The following is a 24,889-nucleotide window of genomic DNA, read 5'->3' as shown; positions in this document are numbered from 1 at the left end:
TGCCAGGGAGTATGAGAAAACTCTTTTGTTTAATCTAGAGAATGAGCATGCCGGCTCCTGGTCTTGTGACGTTTCCGCAGAAGATGCTGCACTTGGCCTTTGGAGGTCATTCCACACTCCCAGGGCTACACAGCACTCAGATGTTCATTTTCAGCTTGCCTTACTTGTTCTTAGATAAGCAAACCAAAATACATTACGATAGCCTTTGATAATGATTCCATTTTGCCATTCCTGAGTGTTCTTATCAGTTGCCTTAACCTCTCTAGGCTTCTTTGTTTGGGATTAATCACAGATAGCTGAGGTGCTGGGCTTGCAGCTGGTTCAGGACCAGTGCTTAGCGGTGAGACTAGATGACATCTTGAACGTTCCTGATTAAAATGTCAACTGAAGTGCAACTGCCTTTCAGGGATGCCAAGGAGGATTCCTGTCAAGAGTGAGAAGTGGATTAAACAATCTCAGAGCTCCTCAGTCTATGACATTTTTCAAAATCGAAGGGCTCAAAGGATCATGAAGTCCAAGAGAGTTCTGGAAGCCAGGCTTGACAGGAAGTACTAATTATTTCACCAAAGAAGAATGAGTGTAAAACTGATTATGTTGGGAAGAGACAATGATAAAATAAGACAAATTCCTCCCCTTTAGGAAGATCCCCACTGGTATTTGAATAGCATGCATATATGTATCTAGTAAGACTCACACTGGCCCTGGCCGGTGTGGCTCAGTCGGTGTCCCATCACTGAAAGGTTGCCAGTTTGATTCCTGGTCAGGACCCATGCCTGAGTTGCAGGCTTGGTCCCTGGTAAGGGGTGTGCAGGAGGCAGTCGATTGATGTTTGGCTCTCATATCAATGTTTCTGGCTCCTTCTTCCTTCCTCTCTGTCTAAAAAACTTAAGAAGAAACCTAAAAACAAACTAACAAGGACTCAAATTCAAAGTGAGTGTGGGGAGCTGCAGACATCATGTCAGATCAGCCCACACAGCGAATGATAAGCAAGAGTGGATGAGAGGGGAAGCAGATCCTGCAAACCATGTGGTACTAGATATGTACCAAGGGTACATTACAGGCCAATACCAAGTCATCCAAGGTGACCCAAAGGAAGACCAACTGTTGCAGGTCAGATTTCCCAGGAAGCAGATTCTGAAGTGCCGAGTAGTGTGAAGCGAATTTATTTGAAAGTGCTCTTAGTATCAATACCCATGGAATGAGGGGATGAAGCAGAAGGGCAGAGAGTGAAGCTGGGCTGCAATGCAGTCGCAAGGCCGGCCAGCCCATCTATCACAGCTGACCCTGTAGAGCTGTCCCAGATTGAGCTATGGGCCATGTCTTTAAATCCTTGCATGCCCAGTCATTAGTGCAGCTGCCACTGGGAGGACAGCATATCTTTAGATGAGGCCCTTTCTCTTCAGCAAGGGAGATTCCAGATAGGGCTAACAGCTGAGTGCTGTGGGCCAGCAGCATTCCCAGCAGGTAGGGGATAAACCCTTCCATCCTGAAGGAAGATCTGGGCAGTACCACCTGCATCAACTACACTTACTGATCAGACACTTCAGAGCACAGCCAAATCCTACTCTCAGGGCTGGCCTTGGGAAAACTGGTAAAGTTGCAGAATTTTTCTGAAGTACCCCTCACATTCCTTCCCTTTATATCCCCTCTCCCATGAACATCCTGGAGCTTCAATTCCTCAATATATATCCATCGTAAGGGTTCAGAACCCACTATGACACTCTCTCCTAAATGCCAAGGAATATTTTAAGGACGGTCCTCAGGGACACATGCATAATGCTAAAGAAAGGGTTGTTAGCGGTGCCATTTCCTTATCAGTGTTATGAGGGGTCTTTGCCCCGGACTAATCAAACCCAGATTTAAAGAGAAATCAAAACCAGAATCCTTCTCCTCAAAGGTATGTAGTTGGAAGGGATTTTATTTCTCCAGAAGACATGTTCCCTGAACTTGGAGAGGGATCCAAAGTTGGTCAAAGTTTCTCCTCCTGGGTAAGTTCCCAAAAAGAATAGTAACAGATTTTATATGTTTGGCAGACAAGAAGATTCAGTCACCTGAGGGCATGCACTAATGCTTCTGTACTCCCTTCAATACCACATAAATAACTGTGCTCTGCAGTAGCACATCACTTTCCACCATGACCACCACAAGCATCACAATCACAGCATGACCATCACAACCGCAGCATAACCACCGCAACAACCACAAGCACCACAACCACAGAATGCCAATCACAATCACAGCATGATCACAATTGCAGAATGACCACCACAACCACAGCATGAACACCACAACCACAGCATGACAAACACAACAACTACAAGCACCACAACCCCAGCATGACCATAACAACCACAGCATCACCACAACTACAGAATTACCACCACAACCGAAGCATGACCAATACAACAACCACAAGCACCACAACCAAGCATGACCATCACAACCATAGCATGACCACCACAACCATAAGTACCACAACCACAGCAAGGCCATCACAAATACAGTGTGACCATCACAACCACAGAATGACCACCACAACTACAACATGACAATAATCACAGCATAACCACAACCATAGCATTAACATTATACCCACACCATGACCATACAATCACAGCATTACCCCACAATTACACCACAAACACCCCAACCACAGCATGACCATCACAACCACAGCATTGCCACTACATACCAGCATTAGCCAAGAGAGGTCTTCCCTAATTAAAGCAACTATTTTGCCAAACCATCAGTGCAATCAGAATTAAATGAACCCAGGCCACTTCTTTTAAGGAGAAGCTATTAATCATTCCATATAGGAATGAGATAAAGTAGAGAGTATAACCAGGAGATATCATGGTGGCTCAGAAATGACCAGAAAAAAGATGATTACTTCCTTTTAAGGAATTTCAAAGAATGTAGAAAATTCTCCTCTTCCTGGCAGGGAGGTGTGGGGGATGCATATTAGTCAATCTGTCAATTAACAAGCACTTATGCAACACCACTTTGACCAGGCCCTTAAGTCCATGCAGGACTTGACAGGAAGGGAAAATACAAGGATAAACAAGGTACAGGTCAATTTCAAGGAGCTCACAGTCTATTTCAAACTATCCTGCAAGCACGCACACTAAAATGACAACAAACAAGGGAAAAAGTCAATGGCAATATAAAGAAAGTTCGGAAGCTCCAAGAAGCCTGCTGTTTTGGAGGATGCAGAACCCCAAGAGGTGGAGAGAGAAGAAAGGGAGAGCCTTCCAACAGGAAAAACAGCATAACAGAGACAAGAAATGCACCTGCCTGTTCTGGCATCAGTGAGTATTTATAAGTAGTAAATGAATGGGGCAGGCACTGTTCTGGATATCTAAGTCATTAAATGCTCACAACCACCATTAATAATAATTGGTGGTCTTCTTAATAATAAGAAGTTGGTCTTATTATTATCTCCACTTTCTAGACAGGGAAACTGAAACACAGAAGATTTAATCAACTTGCCCAAGATTGCACAGAGAGGATGTGGCAGAGCTGAAATTCAAATGCAGGTTGTTCTACTCTAGACCAGTGTTCACAGAAATACAATGTGAGCTGCAAATGTTAGTCACATAGGTGATTTTAAATGTCCTAGTAGCCACATTAAAAATAAAAAGTAGTAAGAGGTGAAATTTATTTTAATATTTTATTTAACCCATATTTCCAAAAGATGACCATTTTGAGATGTAATCAACATAAAAAGTTTGACTCTTTTTAAACTAAGATTTTGAAATCTGGTATGTGCTTTATACTCACAGGATGTCCTCAGTTAAGACAAGTCAGGTCTCAAGTGCTTAATAGTCACACGTGGCTAGTGGATATGGTATTGGCTAATGCAGTGCCAGACCATAGACTGTACCTTTAACCATTCAGCAATGCTGCTTCCACAGTAGGTCGTTGACTACAGATGGCTTGAGGGTTCCAAGACTGGAAAGGTTAACTTGGGTGGGGGCAAGTGAGGTTCTATGGGCAGGTAAAGGAGTAAATGGCTTCTTGAGTCCCCTTTGACCTGAACAAAGCAGTGCCTTCTACTCGAGACAAGTCTGCACACCTCTTATGCGATGCACACGTTGGCACAGAGAAATGACGGTGATTTGTGGTTTATGAGAAGTAACAGGTAGGATAGAGGAAAGCCTTGATGTTGGAACCCAGCAGACTAGGGCGTGGGCCCTGCCTGCACCACATACCACTTCTTGGGCAAGTTATTTAATCTCTTTAAGCCTCAGATCCTATATCTACAGTTATAAAATGGGAACGATCATGCCAACGTCATAGTGCTATTGTGAGGATTACACCAGACAATAGATTAAAGCTGTTAGTGCCGTGCTTGACATGTCATAAATGCTCAAGAAATTAGAGCAATTACTATTATCAGGAGCCCTAAAGTTACACAAATACAAAGTTGCAAGTCGCTCAGTGAGCCAGTCTGCGCACTAATGTTCAATATGGCCTCTTTCCATGGTATCAGGCCAAGTTCAACTGCAGAATGAACTGGTATAATCCACATGGTGACCCAGGAAGGGTGTGGTGGGAAGACACAGAGGACTCTCTCTAGAGCCTGTCAGCTTGAGAAAATCACCCAAGAGATGAAATGGAAAGGAAGGATGAGTAATGATGCCTGAACAGGTATTCTTGTTCAGTCAAGAAAAGGTGTTTAAGATCCCTGAGCATTAGAACTGGAAGGAGAATTAGCATTGCTTAGGATAGATCATCTGTCCTCATTTTGCAAATGTAGAAACTGAAATCCAATGAGATGAAGTAATCACCAGGGCCAGGTAGCTAGTTAGGGGCAGAGGCAGAGACAGAAGTCAGGAATCTCAATTCCTTATCCAGTGATCTACACTTAATGAACCACCACTTACCTTCATGAACCATCTTATTTAATCCTCACGAGAACTATTTCATTTTAAAAAGCCGTGTTATATCAAAGGGGAAACCAAGACTCAGTCAAAGGTAGAGGAGCTATAATTGATGGAGCTACAATTTGAACCCACCACCAGGTCTGACTCCAATTCTATATAATCACATTAATCAGAATTTACTGGGATTTGCCTTGTGCCTCAATCTTTTTGTTTTTGTTGTTGTTGTATATTTAGCTATCCTCTGTCTTCAGCTATACAGGGTGAAGGTACGATTTCTTCTTTCTGAGAGCCTCTGCTCTTTTTTGTCTAAGTCAGCAGCAGCTCGGTGAATTTGTAGGCTAAGAGGAGGTGGACAGAGGGTCACCAAGCAACAGGGGCTTCTATAGGTATCCTGAGAACAGCTCTGGAAACTCAACTCTCTAATCACTAGGCATTTTTGAAACAGAAAACTGATAAAAATAGAGGGTTTATATCATCATAAAGCTGGGCCAGACAATAGAGACCTGGTATTACTCTTATTTGATAGATAGGGAACCCAAGGTCTATGAAATTTAGGTAACTTATTTAAGGTCACATACAAAGTTGATAGCAGGAAGAATGTCGCAGCATAAGAAATAGATGCAAGGATGATCACCATGGATTATCTACCTAATATGGACCACACTTTTTACACAAATTATCTAATCTAGTTCATATAATGAGGTAGATATTTTACCCACTTTTTATAGATGAGGAGACTGAGGTACTGACAAGCTAATTAACTTGTCCTGGCTCATACAACTATAAAGCAACAGAGCCAGTTTTTGAACTCAGATGCATTTCAACACCAGATCTACTCTCTCCTGGTCCATTACACAATATTTCTAGGTTTCACTGAGAATGTATTATGTGGTATTTTATGTGCATTTTAACAATCACCCCAGTACAGTTTTTCTCGAATATTCATTTATTTCCATTAGCCACATTAATTTCCTCTGAGAAATTAGCTACTATTCATCTGTCAAACTCAACACACTAGCAACACAGAAATTCTCTGTAGCAAATAATATATATCCATTTTTAAAATGCAGCATCTTAGAGAAGGCAGTAACTTGCTTACGGTATGTTTGCTTAGCACGTCAATTTTACGTGGAGCTAAAATTTAAACACTGGTCTTTTTGACTCAAGATCTTAAACTCTTTGCCACTGACACATTATGCTGGAAGACCTATACCCTGAGAGAGAACAGGTCTTAGGACCACTGTGAGATCCCACAAATACTCTGTTTGCTTTGGGTTGTGATAATGACCGGAGGAGCATGGTCCTGTCATCACTCCAAGTCACTTCCTAACTGCTGGTAGCTTCCTCTGAATGTGGACTTCCGTGCTGACACTTCCCAATAAAGTACACATACCTTTGCATCGCTTACTAGTTTGAAAATAGAAAATAGAAGGTCACATTTTTTTCCCCCCAAGAACAACCTCCTTGGGGCCGAGAGCCAGCTGGAGAAATGTCAGTTCCAATTAGGTAATTTTGAGGGGTAAGTTATAAGCCTATAAACATGAGCAGTCACAGCAATGTTTTTTATGCAATCTTTATAAAGGATCCCAAGAATCATCATTAGGAACATTGTTTCACCCCTTTCTCTGGTGCTGTTAAGGTCTAAGTACTTCTGCAAAATAAACTCACGAAATCTTCCAAGATCCAGTAATATTAAAGGGGAGGAGACAGTGACTTAGCAGAAGGAAACTTAAGAAAATCTAGATCCAAAGCAAGTATGGTTAGCTCGATTGCATAGGTGACCCAAAGGCAAAACGCCACATTCCATCTGTGACTGACCAGACAATTTCATTTCCCTCTATTGGAAAAAAATATATTAAAAGAAGCATTTAAAAAAAGAAAAACCAGAAAAGGAAATTTCCATCTCTACTTTTTCTTTCTTTGAAAACAACAGCCTTTTCTGTCCCAGTCATTGTTTTGAAAATTTTTCTTTTGCATTTTTCTACATGTGCTTTAAAAAATATTTTTGGTCATTTATTTGTGGTGATTGTAGATAATTTGAGTCAACTTTCTCCCTTTTTACCATTTAATTCAGGTTCCTGTTTCTTTGGACTCTTTTTGTACTCCCTCCAATGTTTCATTCCATCTCTTCTCTATCTTTTTAATTGGAGTAGTTTCTTCAAGTTCTAAGAAAACTTACTCTCTTGTTTTTTCTTCCCTCTTTCCCTTTCAGCTGCTTCCCTGAATTGCTATTGCACCAATTCTGTTTTACTGACCACAATTGGTGCAGCTGGGATGGAGAAGCAGCAACTGAAAGGGAAATGCTAATCAGACCTTTTTATATAGTATAGTGAACACACACACACACACACACACACACACACACACACACACACACACGAAAGGGCTCTGATTGAAGGAGGAAAATTACTTCTCTCTGTATTTCACTCTTAGAGGATGGTTGAGTTTCTGAGATTCCCCCAAATTATGCTTCCTGCAGTGACCTGAGGGACCAGGTGAGAGCGCAGGGCTTCCTTCTTCCACATTTCCTCTCTAACTGAGCAGTTTCAGACTGAGCTCAACTATTCAGGGGGGAAAAGCGCACAGAGACTTGAAGACACATTTACCAGGTCAATGTCTGGTAGAGAGTGCCACTAGAAATAGAAAGGGGTGTGTTGGGGAGGCCCTGGAGGTAGAAATGGGGCAGTGAGGTCTTGTATTTCAATGAGAGCAAGAAGAACACGGAGGAAGCTGTCAGACCTTTGCCCTAAGACCAGAGGCACCCATATCTGGTATCGGGATTTGGTGTGGTTGTTGGTTTTTGTTTTGTTTTGTTTTGTTTTTAGCATGGGAGGCAGGAGGAACAAGTGGCACTGATACTCCAATCCCCTGGGGCCTGAAGGAAAGGGGCTTCGTTGGATTTCTTTGAGGATGTTCTTTAACCCCTAGCTATGGAACACAACCAAGAAAGGAGGAAAACTAAAAGAGAAAATGAGCAAACTAGAGGAAGATTTTTGGAAAAGAAAGAGCCCAGACTTGCAAACAAGATCCAATTCTTGTAGGGTGGGCCACATCGTTTCACTCTGGGCTTTGGTGTCCCATTTGTAAAAGCAGGTCTAAATTGATTAATCTCAAAGTGACTTTCCAGCTCTAATGTTCATACTATTGAAGAGTAGAAATAAAATAATTCCCTTTTGTCTACTTTGTTATGGGATGATAAAAACTAGTCACGAAGTGTGACTTAATTTATTTCAGTCACTGTCTCCACTGAGCCAAAAAGAACTAACTCCGAGAAGGAGGAAAAGTCCCGTTCATTTAAAATCTAACTCAACATCAAAGCGATTCCTCACCGCCAGCCCAAGCTTACTCTTCTCCAGAGGCCTGAGAGAGGCCCCTTTAAGGTTGGGTGTGTGTATGTGCAAGAAGCAGGCAAATTCACGTGTGAGCCCTGCTCTCTCTCTCTCTCTTCATCTGACATGGCAAGTGATGAGGATGGGGGCCAAGCAGGGGGAGAGGAGAGGTGGAGATGGGAATTTTCTAACGATCTTCTTTAGTTAATAGGCACAAGTTGTTAGCTTGATCTGAGAAGGCCTCTTTCCTCGTGTGCCAATTCCACCCCCTCCTTTTTGTAATGGATTTAGTTCCCACAGCTAATGTACTGCGTAATGAGGCCGGAGGGAAGCAGAATGCTCTGGAGGAATGATACGGAGCTTCCCAGGCCCTGACAAAGGACAGAGAGAGCCTGGCTGGAAGGTCTCAATGGCAGGGTCCAGGCTAATTTCAGTCCCAGTAAGTAGAAGCCTCCTGCCAGGGCTTGTGCTCAGCAGAGTGTCATCATCCAGGCCCTGGTGTGAAACCCCAAGAGGGCCTGGTACGAAACAAATCCAGGCCAGGCCAAGCTCATTTCTTTTTCTAAGCCCTGATCCAAACTTCCTTCCCCTCCTGGTGTTCTAGCCACTGGTTCAGAGGCCTCTTACTCTCAGGGTAGGGTACACTTTTTCCCATATGACCCATTTCCTGCAGGGGAAGAAAATTCCCTTGCCCATTCTATCCCATTTACTGGACTGCAGATAAGGACAGAGAGATGCCCTTTTTGCAGGCAAATGCCCAGTATGCAAAGTAGCCACACTAAGAAGATGACTCCAATCCTCTTGGCCATTGTTGGTTGCTCATTCCTGTGCCCAGAGCACTTTGCTCTAGTGGAATGTCTGGCTCTCTTCTACATGGTACCGCCATCATGTGTGCATCCATTACTCCCACCTGCCCTGTGCTCCCTGAATGCTCCTATTCACCTTTCCATTCCTTGTGGTCTCTAGTTACAGTACACAACACAGACAGGAGCCCATTCTATGTGTCCTGAGTTGAAATTATTTAAACGATAGGGAAATGGGTTAAAATATTATGACCTGGGGAAAACCTGGTGATCATTATAAATTATTCCCTGAAACCATCAACCCAATGGGCTCTAAAGCTCCCCCAAGGGCAAAGGAGACCAGTAAAGAAAAGATGTCAGAACCAATGGGAAAAAGATTTAGTCTTTGGACAAATCCAACATTCACTTGAAAAAGTTCAGCAAAAGACACTGGTCAATGTGCTCCCAGCACAGGGCTCTTCTCACTATGCCACAGATCTATGAGAATTCATCAGTGTTAGAGGGAAGGCTGAAAACAAGTAAAGTTTGGAAAGTCACACAGGACCAGAACCAGTGAAAGGGGCTTGCTCAAGGCCTCCACCAACCTATAGCATGTGGTTATTCTGGGATCTTGATGAGATAAAATGTGGAACAAATAAAAAGGCAGGTCTTTTATGAGGTGAATAGTAAACTTGTGGTTTTATTGAATAGCATATAGCAGGGCTCATCCAGTCTGATTATGTGTTAAGCTCTGTGCTTGTTTTCCATGGGAATTCTATGAATTAGACATGTTCGTTGCCCTTATCAGTCTACTTTGAGACAATGCTATTGAGAAATATAAATTTCTTTTAAAGGCAACAGGGAAAATCTGTATCTGATGAACTCAAATAGGTTAGTGTGGAAAGTAAGGAGTTTGGGAAGTTTTCAAGTTCTCTGATATCAGGGTTTACACTCCCCCACTTCACCCCCCACCACCATAAATATGTCATTAATAGATCTTGGGCACTGGACAGTAATAGAGTCCTAGACTGGTCCAGAGTCACATGGCTCTATGTTCTATCTAATTCAAGGTGCCATTTCTCATACTCTCATTCCAAGTTACAGGTTGTCTTCAGGCCTCTTCTCCTCACTTTGAAGGTTCCTCTGGACTCCTTCACGATTAGCCTTTTCCTGAGTGGCTGGAGCAGGCCTGTTTCCAAGTTCTCCAGAGAAGTGACTCTTATACAGTAAATCCTTAACTTTTTTGCATTAAGGCAGAAATAGAACATATACCTTCAGACAGGAGCCAATACTTTCCAGATACATGGTTTCCTGTTGGTCCACCTTAGCGCTTTTCCCTCTACCTGGAATCCACCTGTCCCCGTCCTCACCCCCACCGTTTCACCACTCCCTCCCCATTCAGATCTCTACTCAAGTGTCACCTCCTCAGGAAACACTCCCTCATCTAGAATAGTTATCCCTCCAATCATTCTGTAGCCTCTTGCCTTGATTTACTTTTTACATAATTTTTTAAAAATCTTTTTAAAAAATATATATATTTTATTGATATTTTACAGAGAGGAAGGGAGCGAGATAGAGAGCTAGAAACATCGATGATAGAGATATAGCGGCCAGTTGCCTCTTGCACACCCCCCACCGGGGATGTGCCTGCAACCAAGGTACATGCCCCTGACCGGAATTGAACCTGGAACTTTTCAGTCCACAGACCTATGCTCTACTACTGAGCCAAACCCGTTTCGGCACTTTCTACATAATTTTTATCACTACTTTAAAACTTATCTATTTTCTTGTTTGTTTATTGCATCCTTTGCAATGTAATCAAGAATATTACTTTTACGAAACCGTTTTGGCTCAATGGATAGAGTGTCGGCTTGGGGACTGAAAGGTCCCGGGCTCGATTCCGGACAAGGGCATGTACCTTGGTTGCGGGCATATCCACAGTGGGGGGTGTGCAAGAGACAGCTGATCTCTCTCTCCCTCATTGATGTTTCTAACTCTCTATCTCTCTCCCTTCCTCTCTGTACAAAATCAATAAAATATATTTTAAAAAAAAGAATATTACTTTTGTTGACCAATTTGTCTCCAGTTTTTAGGAAAGTGGCTGGCATAAAGTAGGCCCACAATAAATGTCCAGTGAATAAATGACCACAGAGAGTTCCTATTCCTCAGATCACCTTCAATAAAAAACCAAAGCCAAAGCCAACTAAAAGGCTAGATCCCAGCCCTAACCAGTTTGACTCAGTGGATAAAGTGTTGGCCTGCAGACTCAAGGGTCCCAGATTCTATTCCGGTCAAGGGCATGTACTTTGGTTGTGGGCACTTCCCCAGTAGGGGATGTGCAGGAGGCAGCTGATTGATGTTTCCTTCTCATCCATATTTCTAACTCTCTATTCCTCTCCCTTCCTCTCTGTAAAAAAAAAAAATATTTTTAATTAAATTAAAAAATAAAATAAATAAAAGAACTTTTTCTTTTTCCTGGCCTCATTTCATCTTTTAAGTCTAGAGTAGTTATTGTCATCACTACCATTACCACCACTTTTATTGTTTCCTTATTATAATAACAGTTAAGATTTTTACAATTATTCATTAGGTTAATATGATCTTAATAATTAAGTGCCTACATCTAATAGGAGTACACCTGGCCTATAGCAACAACTAGACAGTATAGACTCTATTAGCCAAATAACTCATAACTATAATGGAGATGACAGGACTACTCATCAGTACTTGTTAGGCACAGTGCATATTGTCACATATATCTTCTTATTTACTTCTTTCAAGAGCCCCAAGAGGTAGGTATTCTTATACTTCAAAGTCACAGTTAGTAACCAGGGTACTGGTATTCCAACTCAAATATGTTTGACTCCAAACCCCATGCTCCCCCACCCCCCACCCCCCAACTCTACTGCTGTGCTAAGAATGTCCTATACTAGAAAAAGACTTACTTAGTTACTCCTGGAATAAGTAAGCCCTGGTTTAGTCACCTGTAAAATAAAAGAACTTGTCCAGGAGTTTTTAAGATAGTTGTAATTCAAAGTTCCATGATTTTATGTCCTCTGTCTCAATGGGAGCCGAATCATCCCATGCTCACATCATGCTCACACCATCTGCCTCTCTCTCTCTGCAAGATCTAATTTCTTTGAAAGACACTCAGGTAACCTGTTTCCTCAGTTTATACCCCTACTTGTCAGAGCTTTCCCCTTCTCGAGCACCCCTCTTCATGAAAAGGCCCCCCCAAGGCCCTGCCCCTCTGGCAAGCACCCCCTCATTAGAAACCAGTGACATCCTCTTTCAGTTGGCCTCATCATGTTCCTCTTGGTTTCGCCCAGAGCTGCTGCCAAGGCTTCACATCTTGACTGTCTGGCAAGCATAACTCCTCTATGCGAGGGCTCATTATCAGAAATAAAATTAAATACATTTCCATTGACAACTCCTAAGTCAGTCTAGCCCAAGAGGTTGAACCAGCTTCTTTATCACTTATCTGAGTAAGAGAATTAGGACCCATGCCAGCCTCCCCAAACCCAAACACCAGCAGTCACTAGCAGAATGATGCTCCCACTTGGTTTGGAGAAATGTTTCTGGCATTCTAAGCTGTGAACACTAACACTGTGAGGACCCACTGGATGAGAGAACAGAGGAGGTTTATGAACCGCTGAAAATATGTGTGTAAGGAAATCAGGGATTCACCACCTGTTTCCCCTTCCACTGATATTTATGACAGCTGAGGAATCCTACTCTCCACAAAAACGTCGGCTCTGTGCCCAAACTTTCGAGCCTATTCTTTCCACTTACATGAACATTTTCATAGAAAAGCATAAATCTCACCTTGTCCTCAGAAAGGAGTTCTCCCTGGGTTGAGGAGAGGGGCATTTTTCTACAGCTCTTGATAGCCCAGCTCCAACCTCTGGTTCGTAGCCTGAGGTTGATACGCTGCTGTCTGTGTTCTCCTCCAGATTTGGGGCCATGAGGGCTTTCCGCAAGCCCTTAAGGACGGAGGTGAAGATCAGAGTGCACAGCGGGCATGCCAACCAGCTGGTATTGGAAGGAAAATCAATCCCTTCCGCCTCTTTTCAGTGCCTCTTACTCCTAAAGTACCATTAGCTTTCCCTTGGAAACCGACTGGCTCTGATGAATCTATCAATAAATACTTGAGTCCTCCTTACTCACCACCCTCTACCCCTGCCTTCAAGGGCCAGAGTCTGGTCAGGCACTCTGGAAACACTGTAGACTAGGTTCTCCCTGCCTCTGAGGAGCTTACAATCTTTTCTGAAGGAGGCACCATTGTGAGAGTAGAAAATTCAGAGCTGGAGGTACCCTTCAAGGTTATCTAATCTAAAACTCCTGGTTGAATAAACATGAAAACTGAGGCCTGGAGAAGCAACATAAAATATGGATGGCAGGCAAGGACTCAACTAGAGCTTCTATCTTCTGATCTAGTGTGCTTTTCATTATGTCATCAGAATCACTATAAAAATAATTTATTTAGCACCTGTCTTTGGAATGAGCTGCTAAATAAAACACATTTAATAGACATGGTCTAGGCTCTTTGCCCAAAGCTTAGTGTGAGAACAGAGAACTGACCACATCAATGAAGACATCTCTATTACAAAGGACACCATGGTAAGCGCACCTAAACTGAACCAAGGGAAAATGTAAATAAGCCATAGACTTCATTGCAAAGGTTCTTGGTGGAATGACAAAGTTATAGTTAATCCTGTATGTTTTGTCAAAAACTGAAAGCCAGAAGAGCATCTGTGGATTGATGGGAGGAGATGAAGGGCCAGGAGACAATCTATTGAGAAAAACTGGATTAAGATGACAGTCTTAGCACATACTCTAACATGATTCTCTCACTCCAAACTCCTGGACATCATGTACTTTAAAAATTCATAAAATTCTGGGAAATCAGAAACCTAAGGAGAATCTAGAAAGACTAGCCTGAGAAGGACATCTCCAGAGGCCAGCTTATCCATCCATGTGTACCTGCAAACTTCCAAAGACTTATCCACACATTCTTAAAATCTAGAAAGAAGAGAATTCTGCAGCCTCCCAGGTGACACTTTCCAATGCTGCCCAATCTTCACAATTAGGAGCCCAAGTTTGCTGTGCTTCATACAATGGCCACTGGGGAGGCAGTGGAAGTTGAAACCTAGCTGTATTTGTCATGACGCACAATCTCTCCATTGGGTTGGACTATGTTGTCTATGCCTTCTGTAACCTTCTCTGCCCTCTCTCGTCATTACTTCTGCAGATTATAAAAACACAGCTTTCCAAACTTGATGATCCTCCCCTTGCTTCACCTTCTCTAACAAGCCTGGAAACAATTTCTAAGTTCAGTCCTGGCCACCCTCTTGCAGCATGCATACTCTGGATCCTGTGGAGAGCTTTTCTGATTATCTCTGGAGGGAGGGTAATGAATTGGCCTATCTCACTGATGCCCCTATGATTAAGCCAATAATTGTTAAGCATCCTTTGTAATAAAAGCCTAATATGCAAATTGTCCTCTCCACTGGGAGTTCAACCAAGAGTTCGACGTGTGCTGACCACCAGGGGGCATCGCGGGACATGGTGGGCATCAGCAGCAGGTGGCATTGGAAGCATGGACCCCAATGAGACTGCTGCCGGATGGTGGAGCAGGTGAGTGGGTGGCGCCAGGCTAAGGCAGATGCGAGCGGGATTTGATCACCCTGTCGATTGCCCTGCAGATGGTGACCAGCCTCTATTACAGAGAAAGGGCAAATAGCAATATTAAAATATTTCTTCTAATTATTTTCCTTTCAATGTGCATGAATCCGTGCACCAGGCCACTAGTCATAACATAATAAAGTCAACAGCTAATTTTAGAAGAAGTGTATTTCTCAAGAGTCCAATGTACTTTCTAAGGGTTATATTGCTGCATTACCTTACTGCACTAAATGCCAAAGTGATTGTATCTAAAATCTTAGCCAAAATGTCTGCCTCATTCTAACTTAGTTTTCTTTCCCCTTATGAGGTTCCTGACGTCCACTGAAGCCACCTCTATAGCTTCGGCCTCTAGATTGATGGTCAATTCTCAGTCATCCATCCACATGTGGAATAGCTATTTTATGGGTCTTTATTTGCTGTGGGCTGTGGTGTGACATGGACTAATAGAAGACAGACCATTCCATGAAACCCATGAAAGCAGACTTCTACACAACAGAGAGCTGCACACAGAAACAGAATGGTGGGGCTCTGGACACTTGGCCAAACCCAGGGACCAGCTAATGAGTGGTCAGCATCTTATGCACCAGAGAGAGGAAGCTCTTCTGCTCTTCTGAGAAAGCTTAATTCTGTGTGATGACCGGCATCCCCTGTGTGCATGCTTGTTGATGAGCAGGCATCATTAGTTAATCCATTGCAGGCTCTGAACACCACAAGGGATTTGAATTCCGCACTACTGAAGCAGCAGCAGAGGCAGCAGCTGTCACTCAGCACCTGCCACAGGGGAACTGGCCAGATTTCAGAAAGGGTCCTCTGAGGCCAAAGACTGTAAAGAGAGATTCCAGGGGTATGGAGGGGACAGCTGGGGTTGGAGACGAAGGTGCGGAGAGGAGCCCAAGGAGGAAAAAAGGGAGGGTGTGCAAAACGCAAGAAACCCTCCATAAAAATAGGAAGAAAGAGGTTAAATGGCAGAGGAGTAACCTCAGAATGAAGCAGAAATCACCAAGGGATGTTCTGGCAGGAAACCTCAAACTGCCTTTCCCAAGGACACCTTCCTGCTATTTTGGCCACCAGAGGGCTCCTCTATTCCAAAAATATTATGGAAAAGTGACAAATGTCTCCAATATTTTCCACCTTAAGCACACACTTGTGAAATCAGTAATTTCTGTTTATGTGCACACACAAAAATGTCTTTGAGAGTTGAAGATTCGGTTCTGGTTTGAACACCGTGTCCCTGAGTCAATATGGAAAGAAACCATCAACCTCGCTGCGGTTTCTCTAGCTGCAAAATGGAGAGGCTGCCCATATCTCACTACAAAGTCTAAGTCAGAATCAGGTGGGGGAGAAGCAGAGGGAGAAAAGGGCCCTGGCAAAAGTCAGACTTGAGGTTGCAGAGATGCAGACCACCTCTTCTCCATGTTTATATTTTGTTAAGGATGAGAAAACCTGTATCTTGGATTTTATGTACAATCCTTGCCCTGGTGAAATTCATATATCAAAAAATATATATAATAATGCACATGTCTTTGAGGCTCAGGCTAATAGACCAGTTCTGTCAATTTCTAACTATATGACTCTGGCCTAAACACCTAACCTCATAAGCTATGTTTTTCTCCTCTATAGAATGGAAAGTGTTCTTATCTCAGAGGCTGGACACAGAATTGAATGAGAAATGTCTTTGAAGAGAGTTGGCGGATAGTAAAGCTCATTATTCATTCACTTACACAGTCTACCCTAGATTACCAAGAGTACCAACACAATTGGAAAACTGGCTCAAACTGGGCATGCTCCGTCTGAGGAAGAGAAGGCACATCTGCCTTCAAATATTTGATGTCATATGGAAGGAGTAGAAATTCTGCCGCTCGAAGGAGTAGAAATAGGACATGTATCAGGGAATCAGATCAAGCTTGCTAGAGAATATGAATTGCCTAATGTTAAAGCTTTCCAAAAATGGGGTGAGCAGTCCAGGTAAAATAGCAGGTTAGCTCATTTCTGGGGGGTATCCAAGGAGAAGTTAACTGAGCAATGTAAAGGAAGTTGTAGGGCAGGTTCCCGCATCAGGTGGTAAGGGCTGGATTATGTGACCCACAGGAGCCTTTCCACTCAGGGAATTCTGTGAGTCTTTGTTCCCAAGCAAAGGGGAAAAGAGAAAGCATTGTTATGTCAGGCTGGCCAAAAGGATGGTCTTTTTTCCAACTTGGCTGTTGTGGACACGTACCCTTCTCCCATATTACATGCTCCCTACACATCTGGCCAACACTGGTCATAGCATGGCTGGTTTCCAAGCCTTGGATAATTACTTCATGCCAAAAATAGTGTTATTCAAATAAAAGATGGTCGATATAGGTCCACTCCAGTGCTTGTAGAATGACTGGTTGCTGTTTATGACACAATAGTGGATGCCCAACAGAAGGGAGGGATGGAAGGCAAAGCTAGGAATAAGAAGAGAATAAATGATGAAGAAAGGGATGTAGGGTGTATATAGTGGAGCACCCAGTTGGCTCATAGTTCCAGCCTCTTTGATCAAGCACTGTGTATTTGGGCACTTTCCTCTCTTCCTCTATCTGACACAGAGAACAGCCCCTTTCCTCATAGCCAAGGAACTCTGTAAGAGGCAGGAGTCTGGACATGCGACTTTTGGAAACAGTTCTGTATGAGTCCCACTACAAGACTAAATTCCATTCAGACCTTCTCTTTAAGGGGGTTAAATGGGTTTTCATGGAGTTTCTAAGGTAGAATGGGATGAGAGAAGGTATAACTAACTCTTGTGGACCAGGGGTCGAAGCATGGGTTACAATCCAGAGAAACCTGGTTTTGAATTACAACTTGACTATTAACTAGAGGTAAACATTTCATACAATATCTAAGTCTTACTTTCTTTATCTATAAAGGAGAGAATAATATCTCTTGGAATTTTGCTGAAAATATAAAGTTCCCGGTATAGGGCTTGGCTCACAGTGGTTGGCATTCAGATCATGATAGGTTGCTCTTGCTATCATGGATTGGGTATCAGTCAGGAACAAGGGACAAAGGAACTGGAAAAACCCCAGCTCAGATAGGAGGGATATACAAATGTATGGAATCTGAAGAGAGTGTGGGTATGTTTGTCCTGAAGGTGTAACCAAGAGGATGTGAGTCTGGAGTTACGTAAATAAACTGGTATCTGCACCATAGCATAGGGTTGGGTTTGGGTAAGGAGAGAAGGACACGGGTGTGCACAGTATGTAAGGCAGAGTTGTTCACCTTAAAAAGGAACAAATTGGACTGTGTTGTATTACAGGAAGGGAGCAACATTCATTCATGTATGGGGGATGATGTCTCCGATCTTCACTGAACTGGTACCTAGATACCAGTCATATGATATCAGGTAATAATTGTACACATCTGCTGGCCCCAAATACAGATGTACAATGTTTCATTGGAAGAATAGAAAAATAGCATGATTTGTACAGGACCATGTGGGTCTGTGGCAGAGACTAGAAGGAACCAAATTCCAACTCTCAGCCCTGTTAGGCGATGTGCTCTGCTAATGAACAGGATACCGAATACTAGACAGCCCTCCTCCCCCCATTACTCCGCAGGACAAATATAATCACCTTTCTGCTGTGGAGGAGGCCTTGGAAGAGATCAGTTAACTCTCTTCAAAACTTAAGCAATTTCCTTCTCAAGAACTTGAAGGAAGAAGGAATGCAAGTCACCTGTCCTGTTTGCAAGAACATCCTGTTCCCCCTCCCCTGCCAGCCTGCCATCCTTGATACAGCCTGAAGGCTCTGCAAATTCAACAAATTTCAAACTTTTAAAACCAGCACCAATAGTTATAAGTGCATTCTATACCATGATCCAGCACACACACAGATACATATATTTCATGAAATAATATTTACTGCACGCATAGACTTTGATAGTTTCTATTCCATTTATACCCATCTATTCTATTTTGTAATGCTGTTAATGAATTTACAAAAAATGAATTTTACCACTGATCTCTCCTACCTATTTAACTCTGTCCCAGCCAGCATGGCTTAGTGGTTGAATGTCAACCTATGAAACAGGAGGTCACATCACAGTTCAATTCTCAGTCAGGGCATATGCCCAGGTTGGGGGCCAGTCAATGATTCGCTCTCATCATTGATGTTTCTCTCGCTCGCTCTCTCTCTCTCTCTCCTCTCTCTCTCTCTCTCTCTCTCTCTCTTCATTTCTCTCTGAAATTAATAAAAATAAAAAATTGAAATCTGCAATTGCACTTCATTTTGGGGCAAATAAAGTTAAATTCCTTAAGATGACAGATAAGACCATTTAGAATGGTCTTCATCTTCCATCCTCACCCAAGCATCCACCCCTCCCCAAATCCCAGGCATCAGACCCTCCTAGGAGATCCAAGCCTGCTAAGCACTCTCCCACCAATCCGCATTGTTCATGCCCTATCCTCGGCCCACACATACTTCTCTCACTGTAGGAAAGATTTCTCTCCATCCTTAACAAGTTTCCCAGATATCACCTCCTCTGAAGACTACCCAAACTCTCCACTAAGCTCCTAGTCTTTAGGAATTCTCTTTTTGCACAGTGTATATGATCATCAGATCCTCCTTATCATAGCTGAGATGTCCTTCTCTATTTTTGAATTGATATAAATAATTTGGAAACAAAACCAACCTTTTGTCTTTTCCTTTCCTTTATGATTGGGCATGGCCTTCTTCAATCTATTTTGAAGTCATCCCCACCCCTCTATCTCCTTAAAGTTCAGAACTCCCAGGAGAATAGGCAGATTAGATTAGGAAAAGAGGGCACAATCAAAATTAGTGGGGGCAGACCAACCTGATTCTAGTTTTTCTTCCTTCAGACTGGCAGTTCCGTTTCCAAGGGATGCAAGCTTGGCAGAGGTGCAACACAATTCATCTGAATCATGGGAGGCTGAAAAACGCAAGGTGAGGTGGAGAAACCAAGGCAGAGTGAGAATCTGTGGCTGGCTCATTTTGTAAAACCAGGAGCTGACAATAGGAACAGAATAAAAAAATATACTTCACAGGCCACAGGGAAAACTTGTCAAACAAGTGCCCTGCTGGAGGCTCAGACTGTAGGCAGTGATGACCAGATTTACAACCAGTCAAAGAACTTAATGAACTCCCAGGTCACCTTTATACACACACACACACACACACACACAACCACAAACAAACAAAAAGAAAACCCACAAACAACACCAACAAAAAGACTTCCAGGGCCCTGTAGCTTTCAAAGCAATTGGGGACAGTTACTGCATTTAATTAGAGCTAGAGGAGGCTTTAAAAGGTCAATTAGTCTAATCCCTCATCCTGCAGCAAATGAAAAGAAGGGTGTGAATTGGCAAATGACTCACCCAGGGTCACACTCCTGAGGTAGCAAAAGAGAGAAGTGCTCCTTTTATCAAATCACGCTTTTCACACACAAAAACTCTAGTGCTTCCATAGAGTTCAAAGCCCCTCCAATGAAGCAGTGTGGTGCCTACCTTATTTTTAAAAGATTTCCAGGCAGAGACTCTACAGCCTCTCTCTAGTCAACCCTTCCTATAATTTGCTGCCACATGAGCTAATCTCATCCCTATTACCAAGAGTGCCTTAGCTATTAACTCATCAGAAACAGGTGCCAAATTGCCTCTTCTTCTGCACAAGATGTTCATTTAAAATCAAATTGCACATAAATCCCTCCAGTCTCTGCTCATTTCCCTCAGCCCCTGGCCTTTTTTGGTCTAATTTGCTTCCAATCCTGTCTGCCGAGAGTCTCTGAAATGACATGTGGGGAGAGAAAGCTGGGCGGACCAGGGGAGTACCTATGGAGCTGTGCTGTGCGGGCGGTGAGGATGGATTCCAGGGGTGCCTGGCTGAACCACACTCAGAGACCTGGAAGGCCCCTTAAGGAATCTAGGACAACTCCCTCATCTTCCAGATGTGGAAACGGAGACTGGGAGTTCTAAGAGACTTGCTTCAGCAATCAGGGAAACCAAGCTGGAACAACATCCCGTTTCCACACTTCCAGATCAGTTAGTTCACTTCCTCTACTGTCTGCCTTTGACTTTGCCAATGAGCCAACTGAAGCTGAAAGAGAAATTCTTCAAGATTGCACAGTTAAGTGTGGGGTCCAGGACTAGAATCACTGTGATGGCAGAGAGGCAGCTAAAGGAAGAAAGGGAGGCAGGGAGGCAGCCCTCCAAGCATTTCCCAGGTCAAGACAGGGATGCTGCACAACTCCAGGGGGCACTATTCCCACTGCACTGTATGCACCCTCTGGCACTTGTGTGGCCTGCTGAAGATGGAGGGTCCAGGGAAGAAAGGACAGATGCCCTGACCCCCCTGAAACCAGCTCCGAGGGGGCCTGCCAACTTGGGGGCGACCACTCCAGAGTTGAGGTGTTTGGTCCCCAAGCACTGCCCGCGGGCCCCTTCTCCGGGGAGCCAGGGACAAGGTCCGAATGCCTTCCCCCATTCACTGGGATTATCCCTTTTGAATTGTTTGAGAAAAAAAAAAAAAAAAAAAAAAAGAGCTGCCGCCAGCGAACCCTGCCTGACAACACCGAGGAATTTTTCCCAGGGATCGGCCGAAAGCTGACTCACATTTAAAGACTTGCCCAAAGTGGTCATGCCCCTCTGAGCAAATACCACAGGCATGTAAAACCTCGCTCCCCACGGCCTCCCGGCGGCGAGGACTCCCGGGCGTCGGCCGGCCTGGCCACGGATTGGAGGAGCGCCGCGCCGCCGAGCCGGGGCGCAGCCAATCAGAGCGCCGCCTCGCCGCGTTGCTACCCTGGCCGCGCGCTGGGGTCCGAAAGGGAGGCGCGGGCGGGGAGCTGTCACTGCTTGTTTCCTGTCCTGGGGGCGGGGGTGAAGCGGGTGGGAGGCTGGAGCTGTTTGTTTAGGCAGGTAAGGCCTGGGAGGGAAGTAAAGAGAAAGGACTGAGCCGCCACCTACACTGCGAGCTGCCGTGCCAAATTTTCATTCCAGAATGTGAGCTGCTGCTAGCTGGCTGCGACACAGACTCCCCACCCGGCCTCGCAGACCGCTCTCGCTCTCGCTGGGCCAGCCTCGGGGGCGCATTCCTGTGAGCCCCAGGACGGTCTGTTTTCAGGCTGCCTCAGAGCTCCAGTACCCATAAGTCATTTCTCGGGTGCCCCCAATTGCAGAAGGCACAAAGAGCCACACAGACCATCAATAGAGCAAGAGGTGTTGTAGATCAGAGTTCTCATGCTCAATTAACATGTGACCCTGACTACTCTCCTTACAACTGTAGTTCTTGGTTTTTTGTTTTTTGTGGTTTTTTTTGTTTTGTTTTTTGTTTTTTCTCATCTTTAAAATGAGAAGTTGGCCCAATCAGCTTTGAAGTCCTTGGCCCAAAGATTCTGCAGCATTGAGAACATTGAGATTTGGTTCTTGTTCCTCAGTCCCAAACAATTTTCCACCCAGCAGCCCAAGTACTTTTCTTAACATGAGAATGGAATCATGTCATTTGCCTCCTTAAGAGTAACATCTGCCTCCTTCCTCATCCTTCCTCCTGTTATTTCCAACCTTAAATCTTTGCAAGTGGTGTTCTTTACCTACAACCTCAGTGTCTCCCTTGGCTAAGTCCTAACTCATCCTTCAGGTCTTGGCATAAATGGCAACTTCTTAGACCCTCCCTGCAGCCTGATCGGAATTAGGTCCCACTGCTAATTTCTCTTATGACATCCATGGCTTTCAGTCATATAACATGTCCCAAACGGTAATTTATAAGTTTGTATTTATTTGCTAATGTCTCCTCTACGAGAAAAGACAGGTTTTGTACCACATCCCCAGTGCCTAGAACAGTGCCCCAAACTCAATAAATAGTAGTTTGATCTTCAGGAATGTAAACAATCATTGTACCCATTTAACAGATGAGGCTGTGGAAGCTCAGACAAGTTAGATAACTTGCCTACATTCAGATAGTCTACAGGTATCAAGCCTGTCTCTGGTCTTCTGTTTCTATTAGGCAACTGTATAATATAATAGACCTTCCAAGAGGGAGCAAATGAATGTTGGCCAAGGTGGTGTTGGGTGCTGTGGTTTTGCTTCTGCCACCCAGGGCTCTTGCTAGACCAAGGAAAATTCCATTCACTATTCAGTCAACAGGCATTTATGGATCACCTATTACGAGCCCAGCAGCGTAATGGTAAACAGGAGAGTTCCCTTCCAGAGCTTACTGGTAAGCATGAACCTAGAGATTACAAGCTACAGCCTTGTCTACCAACAAGCAATGTGTCAATTTAGTAAAAAAAATTTGGTCATGTATTCTGATATTTTGTTGATTTCTGTTCTGATAGGTGGTAGGCATTCCCACACCTGGCAGAACTTTTTTTTTTTTTTTTTTTTTTTTTTCAATTTAGACTGCTGTTTGTTTTTTAGTTTTGTTTTTTGGATTAGCAATAAGGCCTGGGAGGCAACCATGATATTTCTAAAGAAGAAAAATGCTAAAGGATCTGATAGCCCACCTCTGTGTGTGGTTTTCAGCATTACACATGGCAAGACTTCTCTGGATACCATTCCCTGTAATCTAGAAGCTGGCCCTGCCATTAGCTCTACCATACACAAACCATTACCACTAGGGGGCTGAGTCAAAATGACAAAAGGGAGAGGACTCAGGACCAAGCCCTGCTCTCCCTTGATAGCTAAGCCATGTGATCTCAGGCTAATCACTGCCCTTCCACACTCCAGGATCCTCATCTGGCCCACATGGCTTTCCAACAACGAAGCATCTATGAAATGAAGAACTATCTCCATTTCTTTATTTTATCCCTCATTGAGCAAACATTTGTTAATCATCTGCTATGCACCAGACAATCTGCCCAGCACTGGGACACGACAGGGAACAAAACTATCTGTTGTCTCTGTCCTGAGGAGAAAAGGGAGAAAGTCTGATATAATCATCAAACAACCCAATTAATCATCCATCAAACAATCACCATACACATATAATTACAAGTTGAAATAAGTGCTAAAGGGTGATCAAGCCAATGTTCAAAAATCCTGGGGTAGGAAGGTTTCACACATTCAAAGAACCAGAGAAAGCCAGTTTTTACTTGTAAAATATTACCAGCTGAGGCATGGGGTATGAGTTGACTGAGGTAGGGAGGAGGGGAGGCTGAGTGGTAGTAAGAAGCCATGTTAAGAGGTGAGAGATGTTGAGAACTTAGGGCTGTAAGTCTTCTAAGTGCATCTATATCTTCTCTCACTCGCCTTTCAGTGATCATGTGTCCTCGCATCCGTGGGCCATCTTTTGGAGGCTGTGTTGGCCTTTCCATTGAACGGCCTTGCAGGGCAGGGACTGCTCCTGGTCCTTTTTCTCTTGTGGTTCACACTGGAGGTTCAGAGCCTGCAGTGTGGATTCTGAGGGCAGAACTGATAGGAAAGGGTGTGGTGAACCGGCCAGTTTCCATTTCTACGCAAGGCCCCTTCATGTACAGACCTATTTTACTTGCGTCCTGCCTGTCTTGCCACCTCCTGCGTATTGTTCTTGCGAGCCCTAGAAATGCCCTGGCCTGTTTCGCTTTTGATTTCCTGGTACTCACACACTTCACACACTGCCTCAGGCTGCGGTGTTTCCACTGAAGAGGGAATGCTTCACCTGCTCCTTGTGGTTACATTTGAAATGAACCTTGTCTACATGAGAAAATGTGTGCATTCTTGAATATTTTGCAGAGCCGCCCTGCTTTACAATACCTAGCATTTTCATCGTAACCTTCCACTGACCTCTGAGGGGAGGTATGTCCACCTGAAAAAGGCCCCGTGTTGTGTAAGCAGCTCTGGGCCACAGAACTTCTCTGGCTGGCTCTCCCCATAGGAATCTCAGGGATTCCTCAGCGTGCTGTCTCAGAAACCAGTGGGCTTCACACTGAGAAAGTCTCAGATCCCCAGCCTTCTGTCTCCCATGGCCCCTGGCAGTCTTTGGTCCCAAGAGAGTCCAGGTAAGTGAATGAATAACTCCTGGGCACCCAGTCATTACTTTGGGAACCTCTTCTCCTGGAGTGTGTGTAGCAGGGCAGTGGTGAGTCATCTGCTCTATAAAAGACAGCACTAATTCAGAGCTCCGAGCCTCGGACAGCAACCCTAACCATCACTCAGTGTGAGCAGAGCTCAGGCCTGGTGCCAGGGAGAAAGCAAGGGATCTGAGGACCTATCTCTGTGCTATCTACCAGTTCATAAAGCTATTCGCAGAATGGCCTGGCC

At 43.9% G+C, this 24,889-nt stretch overlaps 1 pseudogene across 1 annotated transcript in view; it reads right to left on the bottom strand.

Moving 5' to 3' along the window:
- The window catches only part of LOC311618628 (small ribosomal subunit protein uS5-like), a 58,181-nt pseudogene extending 45,219 nt beyond the window's left edge, over window positions 1-12,962 (bottom strand). The window contains exon 1 of the transcript in view: window positions 12,823-12,962. The product of the transcript in view is annotated as a small ribosomal subunit protein uS5-like (transcript). The remainder of the gene's footprint in view (window positions 1-12,822) is intronic.
- Between the last annotated feature and the right edge of the window lie 11,927 nt (window positions 12,963-24,889).

Source organism: Pipistrellus hanaki (assembly GCF_964339955.1).
Source record: "Pipistrellus hanaki genome assembly, chromosome: 3".
Taxonomy (NCBI): Eukaryota; Metazoa; Chordata; class Mammalia; order Chiroptera; family Vespertilionidae; genus Pipistrellus; species Pipistrellus hanaki.
Note: the sequence above shows the minus strand (reverse complement) of the source record. Positions and strands in the feature narration are given on the sequence as shown.